The sequence below is a fragment of the Coregonus clupeaformis genome, unplaced genomic scaffold (genome assembly GCF_020615455.1).
Source record: "Coregonus clupeaformis isolate EN_2021a unplaced genomic scaffold, ASM2061545v1 scaf2370, whole genome shotgun sequence".
NCBI classification, from domain to species: Eukaryota; Metazoa; Chordata; class Actinopteri; order Salmoniformes; family Salmonidae; genus Coregonus; species Coregonus clupeaformis.
Genome location: NW_025535824.1, coordinates 1 through 16,053, shown reverse-complemented (window position 1 = coordinate 16,053; position 16,053 = coordinate 1). Strand labels below are relative to the sequence as shown.

At 40.2% G+C, this 16,053-nt stretch overlaps 7 non-coding genes across 7 annotated transcripts; all 7 read right to left on the bottom strand.

Moving 5' to 3' along the window:
- Nucleotides 1-7,720: 7,720 nt before the first annotated feature.
- LOC123488496 lies at nucleotides 7,721-7,839 on the bottom strand. Its single transcript, XR_006660122.1, has one exon. It is a non-coding gene; the product is annotated as a 5S ribosomal RNA (ribosomal RNA).
- A 1,158-nt stretch (nucleotides 7,840-8,997) lies between these two features.
- On the bottom strand, nucleotides 8,998-9,116 carry LOC123488495. The gene has a single exon (XR_006660121.1). It is a non-coding gene; the product is annotated as a 5S ribosomal RNA (ribosomal RNA).
- A 1,159-nt stretch (nucleotides 9,117-10,275) lies between these two features.
- On the bottom strand, nucleotides 10,276-10,394 carry LOC123488494. The gene has a single exon (XR_006660120.1). It is a non-coding gene; the product is annotated as a 5S ribosomal RNA (ribosomal RNA).
- A 1,156-nt stretch (nucleotides 10,395-11,550) lies between these two features.
- LOC123488528 lies at nucleotides 11,551-11,669 on the bottom strand. Its single transcript, XR_006660160.1, has one exon. It is a non-coding gene; the product is annotated as a 5S ribosomal RNA (ribosomal RNA).
- A 1,157-nt stretch (nucleotides 11,670-12,826) lies between these two features.
- Nucleotides 12,827-12,945, bottom strand: LOC121532432. The gene has a single exon (XR_005994330.1). It is a non-coding gene; the product is annotated as a 5S ribosomal RNA (ribosomal RNA).
- A 1,159-nt stretch (nucleotides 12,946-14,104) lies between these two features.
- On the bottom strand, nucleotides 14,105-14,223 carry LOC123488509. Its single transcript, XR_006660140.1, has one exon. It is a non-coding gene; the product is annotated as a 5S ribosomal RNA (ribosomal RNA).
- A 1,161-nt stretch (nucleotides 14,224-15,384) lies between these two features.
- Nucleotides 15,385-15,503, bottom strand: LOC123488498. The gene has a single exon (XR_006660129.1). It is a non-coding gene; the product is annotated as a 5S ribosomal RNA (ribosomal RNA).
- Nucleotides 15,504-16,053: the final 550 nt, after the last annotated feature.

The following is a 16,053-nucleotide window of genomic DNA, read 5'->3' as shown; positions in this document are numbered from 1 at the left end:
AACAATATTCAAACATTTATTGAACTTAGTAAGAAATCAACTAAATCTATTCAACTTGTTAGAAAACGCATTCATTTGCCCAAGTCAATCATAAGACATGAACAAAATGCATCAGTGATTCGTATTTCCATGAACTTTCTGAAACGGCACAGGAATGCCCCTGTCTGTGTGCATGTGTGCGGTGCGCGCGTATGTCTACACTTTGTGTAGCCGTTAGCGATGATGCTAATGATAACCTTCTTCTGGTAGGGAAGGAATGGCTTTCCCCAAAACCTTCGCAAGTAAATGTTAACTACAAAGTAGCCTATGCCTGCATGGCAGAATTATACCGTGATCATTTGCATCACTCCAGTTGCCATTTGTTCTACAGCAACACCGCTTAACCAAACAAAGGTCTCTTCCTGGTGCATGCTTGCATTTAAGGGTAACTACACCCCAACATCTAAATGTCTTACATTTTTCCCAGACCTCACAAATGGTCACCTGATAGGGTTTAAACATTGTTGTGGACATAGAACATCCAATTGTGCTGTTTTGCTATTAAAAAGGTGTACTTTTGAGAGCGAAAACCTGCCAAAACAGGGACAAACGGTCAACGGGGAAATCTAAACGGAGAAAAGGGAACTTGGGAATTAACGGAATCAGGCAAAACATTGAAGGGATTGTATAGTGCCCTAATGGACTACAGACATTGACTGTCTCCTAGACTAAAAACAAAGGCTGCATGTACTGCCTATATTTTGAGGGAAACGCACTGTCCATTATTTGATTTGATTTGATCAGGGCAGGGCAGCACACAAACTGCATTTAGTCCAATAACAATCCATGATATTATTAGGGTGATAAATAAAAAGCAGTTGCTCCATGACACAAGAGCACGCTCTACTGGGACAAAAAGCTTACAGCACCTGGTATTCCCAGGCGGTCTCCCATCCAAGTACTAACCAGGCCCGACCCTGCTTAGCTTCCGAGATCGGACGAGATCGGGCGTATTTTTTTATTTTTATTTTTTATTATCAAAAAATTCAATTTTTTACAATATTTACAGTACAATATTACAAAGAACAATACAGAAGACACTATCCTAACATAGGCAGGTGAACAATTCACCCCCTATCAAATCAAAGAACCCAAAGAAATAAAAATACAAAAAAAACTATTATACAAAAAAAACCCAGACATGACTAAGACATAACAAATTCCACCCACAAAATAGGCAGATTAACACCCCCTATCAATATAACAAAATATTTATTCTTCAAAAATTATAAGTGATTCCTCCACCATCCACCTTTGCAATCAACCCACACCCCTCAACAAAATGTTCATCAAAATCTTCCATCCCATAATTAAACAACATATCCATGTGTTTACTAAACAGTGATATAAAAATACCCCACACCTTCACCCTCTTCCTGTCAAAAAAAACCATAATTCCTCCTACAAAAAATAGCATACCTCACAAAACTCAAAACAATATTCAACAAGCACACATTAACACCATCACATTTACCAGACACTCCAAATAACACAAGTTCCTCCCACACATACTTTTTCAAGAAATCACCCCCCCAGTTTTTACTTAACATTTCCTTAACTTTACAAAACATATATTTTAATTCCTCACATTCTATAAACAAATGCATAAGCGTTTCTGGGAAACATCCACATATATCGCATTCCCTTTTTACTTCACAATTAATTTGATGTAACACCACCTTTGTAAATATTCTATTGTGTCTTAACTTAAAATCATTATTTTCACACTCCTTACTATTATATTTTACATTTAAATTTTCCCATATCTTTTTTTCATCCAATTCTGGAAAAACTGTTTTCCAAAAATTTTTCAGCAGCCGGCCTTCTATAACATTTTCCTACCATTATTCTATACAATATTTTCACTGGTATAGTAGATAAATGTACTTTCTTCTCACTGCTACCAATGAACAAATTAGGAAATACAAACAGATTTTCTCTTTCAACCTCACTATTTATTAAATCCACCCATGCGCTTGGTATGCTATTCTTTATCTTGTCATACATATTATTCACTGTTCCCCTTCCCACCTCTTCATCCCATTCCTTGATAATATCAAAAATAGCTTCTTCAGGTAAAAACCCTGGAATTACCTCATAGGTATAATCTTTTATTTGTCGTAGACCTGCACTCCTAAATACTTTATTATACAAAACTTGTTCTTTGTTCTTGATTTTCTCATTCAGAAATATAGGTTGATTCATAATCAGGTCAATATGACCACATTCATAATATACATTAGGCAACAACTCTGCCCATGCATTTAGCACCTCTTTATAAAAATCTGGTACCTTTTCAAACATTTTCCTTTTAAGCCCCATCAATAAACCATTATCTCCACATCCACCACTCTCCTCTAAGTAGACCTTAAAGAAGTGTTTCCAGCCATAATCTTCACTGTCATACAAATATTTCTTTACTGTTTTTATCCTAATAGCTTTTCTTTTGACATCTAAATCTACAAGTTTTAAACCTCCATCCACATAGTCAGCTATCAATGTTTTCTGAGATATTCTAACACCTTTACCATCCCATATAAAATTAGACACCACCTTATTTAATTCATTTAGCACCCACTCAGGCATGTCCAGGACTCCCAAAACATACACAAATTTAGATAATACCAAAGCATTTGCAACAATTACTTTACCTTTTAACCTTTAATTTTCTATTTTTCCAGAAATTTAACGTTAGCTTGACTTTATTAAGGATCCCAGTCCAAGTTATATCTTTTGCCTCTTTCTCCTTTACACCAATGTTTACTCCCAGCACTTTAATAAAATCCCTTGCTATCTTGAATGGAATCTCACACTTATTTGCATCGATATCCCCAACAAACATTATTTCAGTCTTCTCTATATTAACTTTAGCGCCCGATGCCTTACCATATATATCTATGATTCTCATAATGCTTCCAATGCTTCCTATATCTTTCACAGTGCAAGTAGTGTCATCAGCGTACTGATGTACAACACTGATACCACCACCTGGGATTCCGACACCCCTTACCTCTTTATTACTATTTATTAAAGTAGCTAACGGTTCTGTAGAAATACTGTACAACAGAGCTGACAAAGGACAGCCCTGCCTTACTGACCTCTCTACAGGAAAAGTATCTGTTACCACTCCGTTACATTTGACACAACTTTTAGCCCCGCTGTACAACAGGTTGATCCAAGATACAAACTTTGGCCCAAAACCAAACCTCTCCATAGTCTGTAATAGGAAGCTATGCTCCACTCTATCAAAGGCTTTGTTAAAATCCAAACTTAATACTATACCGCCTTCATTTTTCATTTGATTAACAACATCTCTAATTGTACAAATTACATCTGCAACATCTCTTCCAGGTATACCGTAGGCTTGTGTTGATGCAATAATACTCCCAATCACCTTTTTTCATCCTATTCGCTAACACTTTAGTCAATATCTTATAATCCGAATTTAGAAGACTAATAGGCCTATAATTTTCTAACTTTAATCTACTGCCCCTATTCTTGAATAAAATCGTTAACATACCAGTTGACATAGACTCAGGGATTTCCTTATTCTCTTCCATATAATGAAACACCTTCCCTAAAATGGGTGCCAAAATATCTACAAAGACTTTATAGAACTCATTTGTTAAACCATCCAAACCCGGACTTTTATTGCCTTGAGTGTTAACAATTGCTTCCTTGATTTCCATAATCGAAATCTCTTCATCACACATCATTCTATCTACCTGAGATACTTTGGCACTAATTGTATCCAGCACTTTTTCAACACATACTTTATCTACATCATTCTTTTTGTAAAGATTTCTGTAAAAGGATTCAACTGTATCTAAGATCTCAACAAAATCGTTTACCTTTACACCTTTTTCATTTTCCAACTCTACAATGTAACTCTTAGTTTGTTTTCTTTTTTCAAGCCCCAAAAAAAAGGATGTACATTTCTCTCCCTCCAAAGCGTACTGTGCCCTACTCCTAACAATAGCACCCAAACATTTCTTTTTTTCATAACGACCCAGCTCTGCATGGATTTTCAAATAGTTCACAACATCATAGTCCGGATCAGTATCAGCCTTTTCAAGTTCATGCAACATCCTATTTCTAAGCATTGTTTCCTTCTGCTTATCTAACCGGTTGTGATTTCTAGCATACCTAATACTCCTGTTTTTTACTTTTCCTTTCACTTCCTCCCACCATAAACACACATTCTCTTTTAACAGTACATTAGACATTTCATCATTAATACATTCAACAATTTCATTTCTATATCCTTCCTCCTTTAACAGACTGGCATTTAAACACCAGACACCTCCCCCTCTCCTCTCCACACCAAAACCCATTTGAAATGACATTACTGCGTGATCACTATATGCTGTAAAGTTATATGACATCTTCTTAACATGCTGCACCAATTCTTGTTTTGCTAGACATAAATCAATTCTGCTTTGTTTTAATTCCTTTAGCACCACCTGCCTTCTAGAAAACACTCTTCTGTTTGGATTTTCAGCCCTCCATATATCTACTAGATTCTCCTCATTCATAAGTTTCCATAATGCATTTCTAGAAGAGTCATATCTGAATCTAGCACAACTAGAGGCATCCATTCTACTACACCTCACATTAAAGTCTCCCTATCAATATACAGTTTTCTGAGCACAGTGTTTTTAAGTTGTGAAACATTTCTCTCCTTTCAGATTCAATGTTTGAAGCATAAACATTGATTAAACGAAAAACTACATTTTGCACTTCAAATTCAATTGCAATAAGTCTGCCATCATTGTCAGCATATATTTGTTTTACATTTTGAACCACATCGTTTTTTATCAAAATAGCCACACCACATGTTTTATCACTTCCATGACTACAAAAAATTAAATCAGACCATTTACTCTTAATCTCCTGTATTTTGGAATCTGTCCAATTGGTCTCTTGAAAACACAACATGTCTGCCTTAACAGACACTAAAACCTGCTCAAATTTGCTCATGTTTCTCAAACTGTTACCATTTAGGGATGCGACTGTAATCATTAGTAATGTGTGCAGAGGTATAATCAGAGCAAAACAAGTCCTTTCAAAACCTACTTTTTCTTTTTTCCAAATCCCATCATCTCCCTAGTTTTCGACAATGACCTCTTATTTTTTGCAAACAACTGATGATCCTCACTATCTATTTCATCCTCCGTCTCCTGATTTGGAGCGGCAGGGAAGCCTTTTGAAAAGTGCGCTTTAACAGTGCCAGTGACTTCAGTGGACCCAGCTCGCTCTTTGGTGTCATTTTTACACACGCTTGAAACTGGCTCAGGCACCTGAGAAGCACCTTGCACCATCTCTACCTGTGTATGTATTTCACCCATCATGTGCTGCTGTTCCACCTTGTCAGCAGCAGAGACCAAAACTGCGTCTCGTGTTTTGCCAGAAGACATTACAGGCTCTTCAGGCATATCTGCCACTGTCTCTGAAGTCACACTCCCCATGTCACTCTCTTTTTCTCCCTCCATAAACACACTCCCCTCCTCTTCCTCAGAAGTGAGGTCCATTGTTTGCAAAAGTAAGTGATCTTTTCCCTTCTTACAGCTACATCTAACTTTCGGTCTGTCACACATTTCACACACATTACCTATGTTCAAACATTCTCTGGCATAATGCCCTTGTTCACTACATTTATGGCAAGTGAATTCTGGACATTCCTTAAGTATGTGCCCCGGCTGAATACATAGTCTACATACCTTCACTTGATTGTCATGGATTACACGAAAATATTCAAATCCCTCGACAGTGTTAAATTTGGTAGAATATGGCAAGGATTGCACATTGTCTGTGAACTTCACCTTGCAAAATCTCGTCCCGTCTACAATGTCTGTTCCTGGCCACATCCTCCTCTTGATTGGCGTGGTCGCCTTCACTTTCCAGCCTCTTAGTTTCTCATATATCTCTCCCATCTGTAATGTATGCAGGCAAGTTCAAAAAGGACACCACAAGCTCATCGTTCCCAAGCTCTTTAGCCATGATTTGACAGTTCTTTATCTTTAGCCCGTCCATTAGTCTTTCTTTTCCCTTTACATGAGACATTGTTATTTCATACTTATTTCCGTCTCTCATTCTACATCCAAGTATTGTTCCACAAACTTCCCTTATTCCTCTCAGCAATTCCATCGTTGTTATTTTCCCTTCTCCAATTATTTCTACGTTCACCGTCAGTTCCTTCTCATACTTTCTTTTCTTCAGTTCTTCATTTGAAATTCTAATTTCACTGTTGTCCTTTCTCGTCGTCGTTTGTATTCTTGATGTTGACGCCATGTTGTCCATCCGGTTATTTTAATCAATATCCCCCAAACAGCTCACGCCGATGGGGGATACTAACAAAAAAGTTTCAAAGAAAATCAACTACAATCACACACAAACTTTCAAACTTATAAATCAAATAAACCTCCAAAAAACTATATCCTCTCTCAAGCACTCAGACACCTGCCGCTCATCCACTTCCTGAAATTCCAAAAAGGGGCGTATTCAGGCTGGTATGGCCGTAAGCGAGGGAACAACTCTTGGTACACTATATAAAGTCAATGTGTCACTCACTCTGAAAGGGACACAGAAACGTATCCACTTTGTGACACAAACTGAAGAAGCTCAACCCCTGCTTACATTTCCAATATATATATATATATATTTGAGTCTTGTTGGGGGGGGAAGAGGGCATATCCTATGTTGATTTATGACAAGTTCATTGACTAGGGCCCTATAAAATAGGCGTTGCGGACCGAATCACGGAATCCAGACATTAAACCGAAATTCAACAATATTCAAACATTTATTGAACTTAGTAAGAAATCAACTAAATCTATTCAACTTGTTAGAAAACGCATTCATTTGCCCAAGTCAATCATAAGACATGAACAAAATGCATCAGTGATTCGTATTTCCATGAACTTTCTGAAACGGCACAGGAATGCCCCTGTCTGTGTGCATGTGTGCGGTGCGCGCGTATGTCTACACTTTGTGTAGCCGTTAGCGATGATGCTAATGATAACCTTCTTCTGGTAGGGAAGGAATGGCTTTCCCCAAAACCTTCGCAAGTAAATGTTAACTACAAAGTAGCCTATGCCTGCATGGCAGAATTATACCGTGATCATTTGCATCACTCCAGTTGCCATTTGTTCTACAGCAACACCGCTTAACCAAACAAAGGTCTCTTCCTGGTGCATGCTTGCATTTAAGGGTAACTACACCCCAACATCTAAATGTCTTACATTTTTCCCAGACCTCACAAATGGTCACCTGATAGGGTTTAAACATTGTTGTGGACATAGAACATCCAATTGTGCTGTTTTGCTATTAAAAAGGTGTACTTTTGAGAGCGAAAACCTGCCAAAACAGGGACAAACGGTCAACGGGGAAATCTAAACGGAGAAAAGGGAACTTGGGAATTAACGGAATCAGGCAAAACATTGAAGGGATTGTATAGTGCCCTAATGGACTACAGACATTGACTGTCTCCTAGACTAAAAACAAAGGCTGCATGTACTGCCTATATTTTGAGGGAAACGCACTGTCCATTATTTGATTTGATTTGATCAGGGCAGGGCAGCACACAAACTGCATTTAGTCCAATAACAATCCATGATATTATTAGGGTGATAAATAAAAAGCAGTTGCTCCATGACACAAGAGCACGCTCTACTGGGACAAAAGCTTACAGCACCTGGTATTCCCAGGCGGTCTCCCATCCAAGTACTAACCAGGCCCGACCCTGCTTAGCTTCCGAGATCGGACGAGATCGGGCGTATTCAGGCTGGTATGGCCGTAAGCGAGGGAACAACTCTTGGTACACTATATAAAGTCAATGTGTCACTCACTCTGAAAGGGACACAGAAACGTATCCACTTTGTGACACAAACTGAAGAAGCTCAACCCCTGCTTACATTTCCAATATATATATATATATATTTGAGTCTTGTTGGGGGGGGAAGAGGGCATATCCTATGTTGATTTATGACAAGTTCATTGACTAGGGCCCTATAAAATAGGCGTTGCGGACCGAATCACGGAATCCAGACATTAAACCGAAATTCAACAATATTCAAACATTTATTGAACTTAGTAAGAAATCAACTAAATCTATTCAACTTGTTAGAAAACGCATTCATTTGCCCAAGTCAATCATAAGACATGAACAAAATGCATCAGTGATTCGTATTTCCATGAACTTTCTGAAACGGCACAGGAATGCCCCTGTCTGTGTGCATGTGTGCGGTGCGCGCGTATGTCTACACTTTGTGTAGCCGTTAGCGATGATGCTAATGATAACCTTCTTCTGGTAGGGAAGGAATGGCTTTCCCCAAAACCTTCGCAAGTAAATGTTAACTACAAAGTAGCCTATGCCTGCATGGCAGAATTATACCGTGATCATTTGCATCACTCCAGTTGCCATTTGTTCTACAGCAACACCGCTTAACCAAACAAAGGTCTCTTCCTGGTGCATGCTTGCATTTAAGGGTAACTACACCCCAACATCTAAATGTCTTACATTTTTCCCAGACCTCACAAATGGTCACCTGATAGGGTTTAAACATTGTTGTGGACATAGAACATCCAATTGTGCTGTTTTGCTATTAAAAAGGTGTACTTTTGAGAGCGAAAACCTGCCAAAACAGGGACAAACGGTCAACGGGGAAATCTAAACGGAGAAAAGGGAACTTGGGAATTAACGGAATCAGGCAAAACATTGAAGGGATTGTATAGTGCCCTAATGGACTACAGACATTGACTGTCTCCTAGACTAAAAACAAAGGCTGCATGTACTGCCTATATTTTGAGGGAAACGCACTGTCCATTATTTGATTTGATTTGATCAGGGCAGGGCAGCACACAAACTGCATTTAGTCCAATAACAATCCATGATATTATTAGGGTGATAAATAAAAAGCAGTTGCTCCATGACACAAGAGCACGCTCTACTGGGACAAAAGCTTACAGCACCTGGTATTCCCAGGCGGTCTCCCATCCAAGTACTAACCAGGCCCGACCCTGCTTAGCTTCCGAGATCGGACGAGATCGGGCGTATTCAGGCTGGTATGGCCGTAAGCGAGGGAACAACTCTTGGTACACTATATAAAGTCAATGTGTCACTCACTCTGAAAGGGACACAGAAACGTATCCACTTTGTGACACAAACTGAAGAAGCTCAACCCCTGCTTACATTTCCAATATATATATATATATATTTGAGTCTTGTTGGGGGGGGAAGAGGGCATATCCTATGTTGATTTATGACAAGTTCATTGACTAGGGCCCTATAAAATAGGCGTTGCGGACCGAATCACGGAATCCAGACATTAAACCGAAATTCAACAATATTCAAACATTTATTGAACTTAGTAAGAAATCAACTAAATCTATTCAACTTGTTAGAAAACGCATTCATTTGCCCAAGTCAATCATAAGACATGAACAAAATGCATCAGTGATTCGTATTTCCATGAACTTTCTGAAACGGCACAGGAATGCCCCTGTCTGTGTGCATGTGTGCGGTGCGCGCGTATGTCTACACTTTGTGTAGCCGTTAGCGATGATGCTAATGATAACCTTCTTCTGGTAGGGAAGGAATGGCTTTCCCCAAAACCTTCGCAAGTAAATGTTAACTACAAAGTAGCCTATGCCTGCCTGGCAGAATTATACCGTGATCATTTGCATCACTCCAGTTGCCATTTGTTCTACAGCAACACCGCTTAACCAAACAAAGGTCTCTTCCTGGTGCATGCTTGCATTTAAGGGTAACTACACCCCAACATCTAAATGTCTTACATTTTTCCCAGACCTCACAAATGGTCACCTGATAGGGTTTAAACATTGTTGTGGACATAGAACATCCAATTGTGCTGTTTTGCTATTAAAAAGGTGTACTTTTGAGAGCGAAAACCTGCCAAAACAGGGACAAACGGTCAACGGGGAAATCTAAACGGAGAAAAGGGAACTTGGGAATTAACGGAATCAGGCAAAACATTGAAGGGATTGTATAGTGCCCTAATGGACTACAGACATTGACTGTCTCCTAGACTAAAAACAAAGGCTGCATGTACTGCCTATATTTTGAGGGAAACGCACTGTCCATTATTTGATTTGATTTGATCAGGGCAGGGCAGCACACAAACTGCATTTAGTCCAATAACAATCCATGATATTATTAGGGTGATAAATAAAAAGCAGTTGCTCCATGACACAAGAGCACGCTCTACTGGGACAAAAAGCTTACAGCACCTGGTATTCCCAGGCGGTCTCCCATCCAAGTACTAACCAGGCCCGACCCTGCTTAGCTTCCGAGATCGGACGAGATCGGGCGTATTCAGGCTGGTATGGCCGTAAGCGAGGGAACAACTCTTGGTACACTATATAAAGTCAATGTGTCACTCACTCTGAAAGGGACACAGAAACGTATCCACTTTGTGACACAAACTGAAGAAGCTCAACCCCTGCTTACATTTCCAATATATATATATATATATTTGAGTCTTGTTGGGGGGAAGAGGGCATATCCTATGTTGATTTATGACAAGTTCATTGACTAGGGCCCTATAAAATAGGCGTTGCGGACCGAATCACGGAATCCAGACATTAAACCGAAATTCAACAATATTCAAACATTTATTGAACTTAGTAAGAAATCAACTAAATCTATTCAACTTGTTAGAAAACGCATTCATTTGCCCAAGTCAATCATAAGACATGAACAAAATGCATCAGTGATTCGTATTTCCATGAACTTTCTGAAACGGCACAGGAATGCCCCTGTCTGTGTGCATGTGTGCGGTGCGCGCGTATGTCTACACTTTGTGTAGCCGTTAGCGATGATGCTAATGATAACCTTCTTCTGGTAGGGAAGGAATGGCTTTCCCCAAAACCTTCGCAAGTAAATGTTAACTACAAAGTAGCCTATGCCTGCATGGCAGAATTATACCGTGATCATTTGCATCACTCCAGTTGCCATTTGTTCTACAGCAACACCGCTTAACCAAACAAAGGTCTCTTCCTGGTGCATGCTTGCATTTAAGGGTAACTACACCCCAACATCTAAATGTCTTACATTTTTCCCAGACCTCACAAATGGTCACCTGATAGGGTTTAAACATTGTTGTGGACATAGAACATCCAATTGTGCTGTTTTGCTATTAAAAAGGTGTACTTTTGAGAGCGAAAACCTGCCAAAACAGGGACAAACGGTCAACGGGGAAATCTAAACGGAGAAAAGGGAACTTGGGAATTAACGGAATCAGGCAAAACATTGAAGGGATTGTATAGTGCCCTAATGGACTACAGACATTGACTGTCTCCTAGACTAAAAACAAAGGCTGCATGTACTGCCTATATTTTGAGGGAAACGCACTGTCCATTATTTGATTTGATTTGATCAGGGCAGGGCAGCACACAAACTGCATTTAGTCCAATAACAATCCATGATATTATTAGGGTGATAAATAAAAAGCAGTTGCTCCATGACACAAGAGCACGCTCTACTGGGACAAAAGCTTACAGCACCTGGTATTCCCAGGCGGTCTCCCATCCAAGTACTAACCAGGCCCGACCCTGCTTAGCTTCCGAGATCGGACGAGATCGGGCGTATTCAGGCTGGTATGGCCGTAAGCGAGGGAACAACTCTTGGTACACTATATAAAGTCAATGTGTCACTCACTCTGAAAGGGACACAGAAACGTATCCACTTTGTGACACAAACTGAAGAAGCTCAACCCCTGCTTACATTTCCAATATATATATATATATTTTGAGTCTTGTTGGGGGGGAAGAGGGCATATCCTATGTTGATTTATGACAAGTTCATTGACTAGGGCCCTATAAAATAGGCGTTGCGGACCGAATCACGGAATCCAGACATTAAACCGAAATTCAACAATATTCAAACATTTATTGAACTTAGTAAGAAATCAACTAAATCTATTCAACTTGTTAGAAAACGCATTCATTTGCCCAAGTCAATCATAAGACATGAACAAAATGCATCAGTGATTCGTATTTCCATGAACTTTCTGAAACGGCACAGGAATGCCCCTGTCTGTGTGCATGTGTGCGGTGCGCGCGTATGTCTACACTTTGTGTAGCCGTTAGCGATGATGCTAATGATAACCTTCTTCTGGTAGGGAAGGAATGGCTTTCCCCAAAACCTTCGCAAGTAAATGTTAACTACAAAGTAGCCTATGCCTGCCTGGCAGAATTATACCGTGATCATTTGCATCACTCCAGTTGCCATTTGTTCTACAGCAACACCGCTTAACCAAACAAAGGTCTCTTCCTGGTGCATGCTTGCATTTAAGGGTAACTACACCCCAACATCTAAATGTCTTACATTTTTCCCAGACCTCACAAATGGTCACCTGATAGGGTTTAAACATTGTTGTGGACATAGAACATCCAATTGTGCTGTTTTGCTATTAAAAAGGTGTACTTTTGAGAGCGAAAACCTGCCAAAACAGGGACAAACGGTCAACGGGGAAATCTAAACGGAGAAAAGGGAACTTGGGAATTAACGGAATCAGGCAAAACATTGAAGGGATTGTATAGTGCCCTAATGGACTACAGACATTGACTGTCTCCTAGACTAAAAACAAAGGCTGCATGTACTGCCTATATTTTGAGGGAAACGCACTGTCCATTATTTGATTTGATTTGATCAGGGCAGGGCAGCACACAAACTGCATTTAGTCCAATAACAATCCATGATATTATTAGGGTGATAAATAAAAAGCAGTTGCTCCATGACACAAGAGCACGCTCTACTGGGACAAAAAGCTTACAGCACCTGGTATTCCCAGGCGGTCTCCCATCCAAGTACTAACCAGGCCCGACCCTGCTTAGCTTCCGAGATCGGACGAGATCGGGCGTATTCAGGCTGGTATGGCCGTAAGCGAGGGAACAACTCTTGGTACACTATATAAAGTCAATGTGTCACTCACTCTGAAAGGGACACAGAAACGTATCCACTTTGTGACACAAACTGAAGAAGCTCAACCCCTGCTTACATTTCCAATATATATATATATATATATTTGAGTCTTGTTGGGGGGAAGAGGGCATATCCTATGTTGATTTATGACAAGTTCATTGACTAGGGCCCTATAAAATAGGCGTTGCGGACCGAATCACGGAATCCAGACATTAAACCGAAATTCAACAATATTCAAACATTTATTGAACTTAGTAAGAAATCAACTAAATCTATTCAACTTGTTAGAAAACGCATTCATTTGCCCAAGTCAATCATAAGACATGAACAAAATGCATCAGTGATTCGTATTTCCATGAACTTTCTGAAACGGCACAGGAATGCCCCTGTCTGTGTGCATGTGTGCGGTGCGCGCGTATGTCTACACTTTGTGTAGCCGTTAGCGATGATGCTAATGATAACCTTCTTCTGGTAGGGAAGGAATGGCTTTCCCCAAAACCTTCGCAAGTAAATGTTAACTACAAAGTAGCCTATGCCTGCCTGGCAGAATTATACCGTGATCATTTGCATCACTCCAGTTGCCATTTGTTCTACAGCAACACCGCTTAACCAAACAAAGGTCTCTTCCTGGTGCACGCTTGCATTTAAGGGTAACTACACCCCCACATCTAAATGTCTTACATTTTTCCCAGACCTCACAAATGGTCACCTGATAGGGTTTAAACATTGTTGTGGACATAGAACATCCAATTGTGCTGTTTTGCTATTAAAAAGGTGTACTTTTGAGAGCGAAAACCTGCCAAAACAGGGACAAACGGTCAACGGGGAAATCTAAACGGAGAAAAGGGAACTTGGGAATTAACGGAATCAGGCAAAACATTGAAGGGATTTTATAGTGCCCTAATGGACTACAGACATTGACTGTCTCCTAGACTAAAAACAAAGGCTGCATGTACTGCCTATATTTTGAGGGAAACGCACTGTCCATTATTTGATTTGATTTGATCAGGGCAGGGCAGCACACAAACTGCATTTAGTCCAATAACAATCCATGATATTATTAGGGTGATAAATAAAAAGCAGTTGCTCCATGACACAAGAGCACGCTCTACTGGGACAAAAAGCTTACAGCACCTGGTATTCCCAGGCGGTCTCCCATCCAAGTACTAACCAGGCCCGACCCTGCTTAGCTTCCGAGATCGGACGAGATCGGGCGTATTCAGGCTGGTATGGCCGTAAGCGAGGGAACAACTCTTGGTACACTATATAAAGTCAATGTGTCACTCACTCTGAAAGGGACACAGAAACGTATCCACTTTGTGACACAAACTGAAGAAGCTCAACCCCTGCTTACATTTCCAATATATATATATATATATATTTGAGTCTTGTTGGGGGGGAAGAGGGCATATCCTATGTTGATTTATGACAAGTTCATTGACTAGGGCCCTATAAAATAGGCGTTGCGGACCGAATCACGGAATCCAGACATTAAACCGAAATTCAACAATATTCAAACATTTATTGAACTTAGTAAGAAATCAACTAAATCTATTCAACTTGTTAGAAAACGCATTCATTTGCCCAAGTCAATCATAAGACATGAACAAAATGCATCAGTGATTCGTATTTCCATGAACTTTCTGAAACGGCACAGGAATGCCCCTGTCTGTGTGCATGTGTGCGGTGCGCGCGTATGTCTACACTTTGTGTAGCCGTTAGCGATGATGCTAATGATAACCTTCTTCTGGTAGGGAAGGAATGGCTTTCCCCAAAACCTTCGCAAGTAAATGTTAACTACAAAGTAGCCTATGCCTGCCTGGCAGAATTATACCGTGATCATTTGCATCACTCCAGTTGCCATTTGTTCTACAGCAACACCGCTTAACCAAACAAAGGTCTCTTCCTGGTGCATGCTTGCATTTAAGGGTAACTACACCCCCAACATCTAAATGTCTTACATTTTTCCCAGACCTCACAAATGGTCACCTGATAGGGTTTAAACATTGTTGTGGACATAGAACATCCAATTGTGCTGTTTTGCTATTAAAAAGGTGTACTTTTGAGAGCGAAAACCTGCCAAAACAGGGACAAACGGTCAACGGGGAAATCTAAACGGAGAAAAGGGAACTTGGGAATTAACGGAATCAGGCAAAACATTGAAGGGATTTTATAGTGCCCTAATGGACTACAGACATTGACTGTCTCCTAGACTAAAAACAAAGGCTGCATGTACTGCCTATATTTTGAGGGAAACGCACTGTCCATTATTTGATTTGATTTGATCAGGGCAGGGCAGCACACAAACTGCATTTAGTCCAATAACAATCCATGATATTATTAGGGTGATAAATAAAAGGCAGTTGCTCCATGACACAAGAGCACGCTCTACTGGGACGAAAAGCTTACAGCACCTGGTATTCCCAGGCGGTCTCCCATCCAAGTACTAACCAGGCCCGACCCTGCTTAGCTTCCGAGATCGGACGAGATCGGGCGTATTCAGGCTGGTATGGCCGTAAGCGAGGGAACAGCTCTTGGTACACTATATAAAGTCAATGTGTCACTCACTCTGAAAGGGACACAGAAACGTATCCACTTTGTGACACAAACTGAAGAAGCTCAACCCCTGCTTACATTTCCAATATATATATATATATTTGAGTCTTGTTGGGGGGGAGAGGGCATATCCTATGTTGATTTATGACAAGTTCATTGACTAGGGCCCTATAAAATAGGCGTTGCGGACCGAATCACGGAATCCAGACATTAAACCGAAATTCAACAATATTCAAACATTTATTGAACTTAGTAAGAAATCAACTAAATCTATTCAACTTGTTAGAAAACGCATTCATTTGCCCAAGTCAATCATAAGACATGAACAAAATGCATCAGTGATTCGTATTTCCATGAACTTTCTGGAACGGCACAGGAATGCCCCTGTCTGTGTGCATGTGTGCGGTGCGCGCGTATGTCTACACTTTGTGTAGCCGTTAGCGATGATGCTAATGATAACCTTCTTCTGGTAGGGAAGGAATGGCTTTCCCCAAAACCTTCGCAAGTAAATGTTA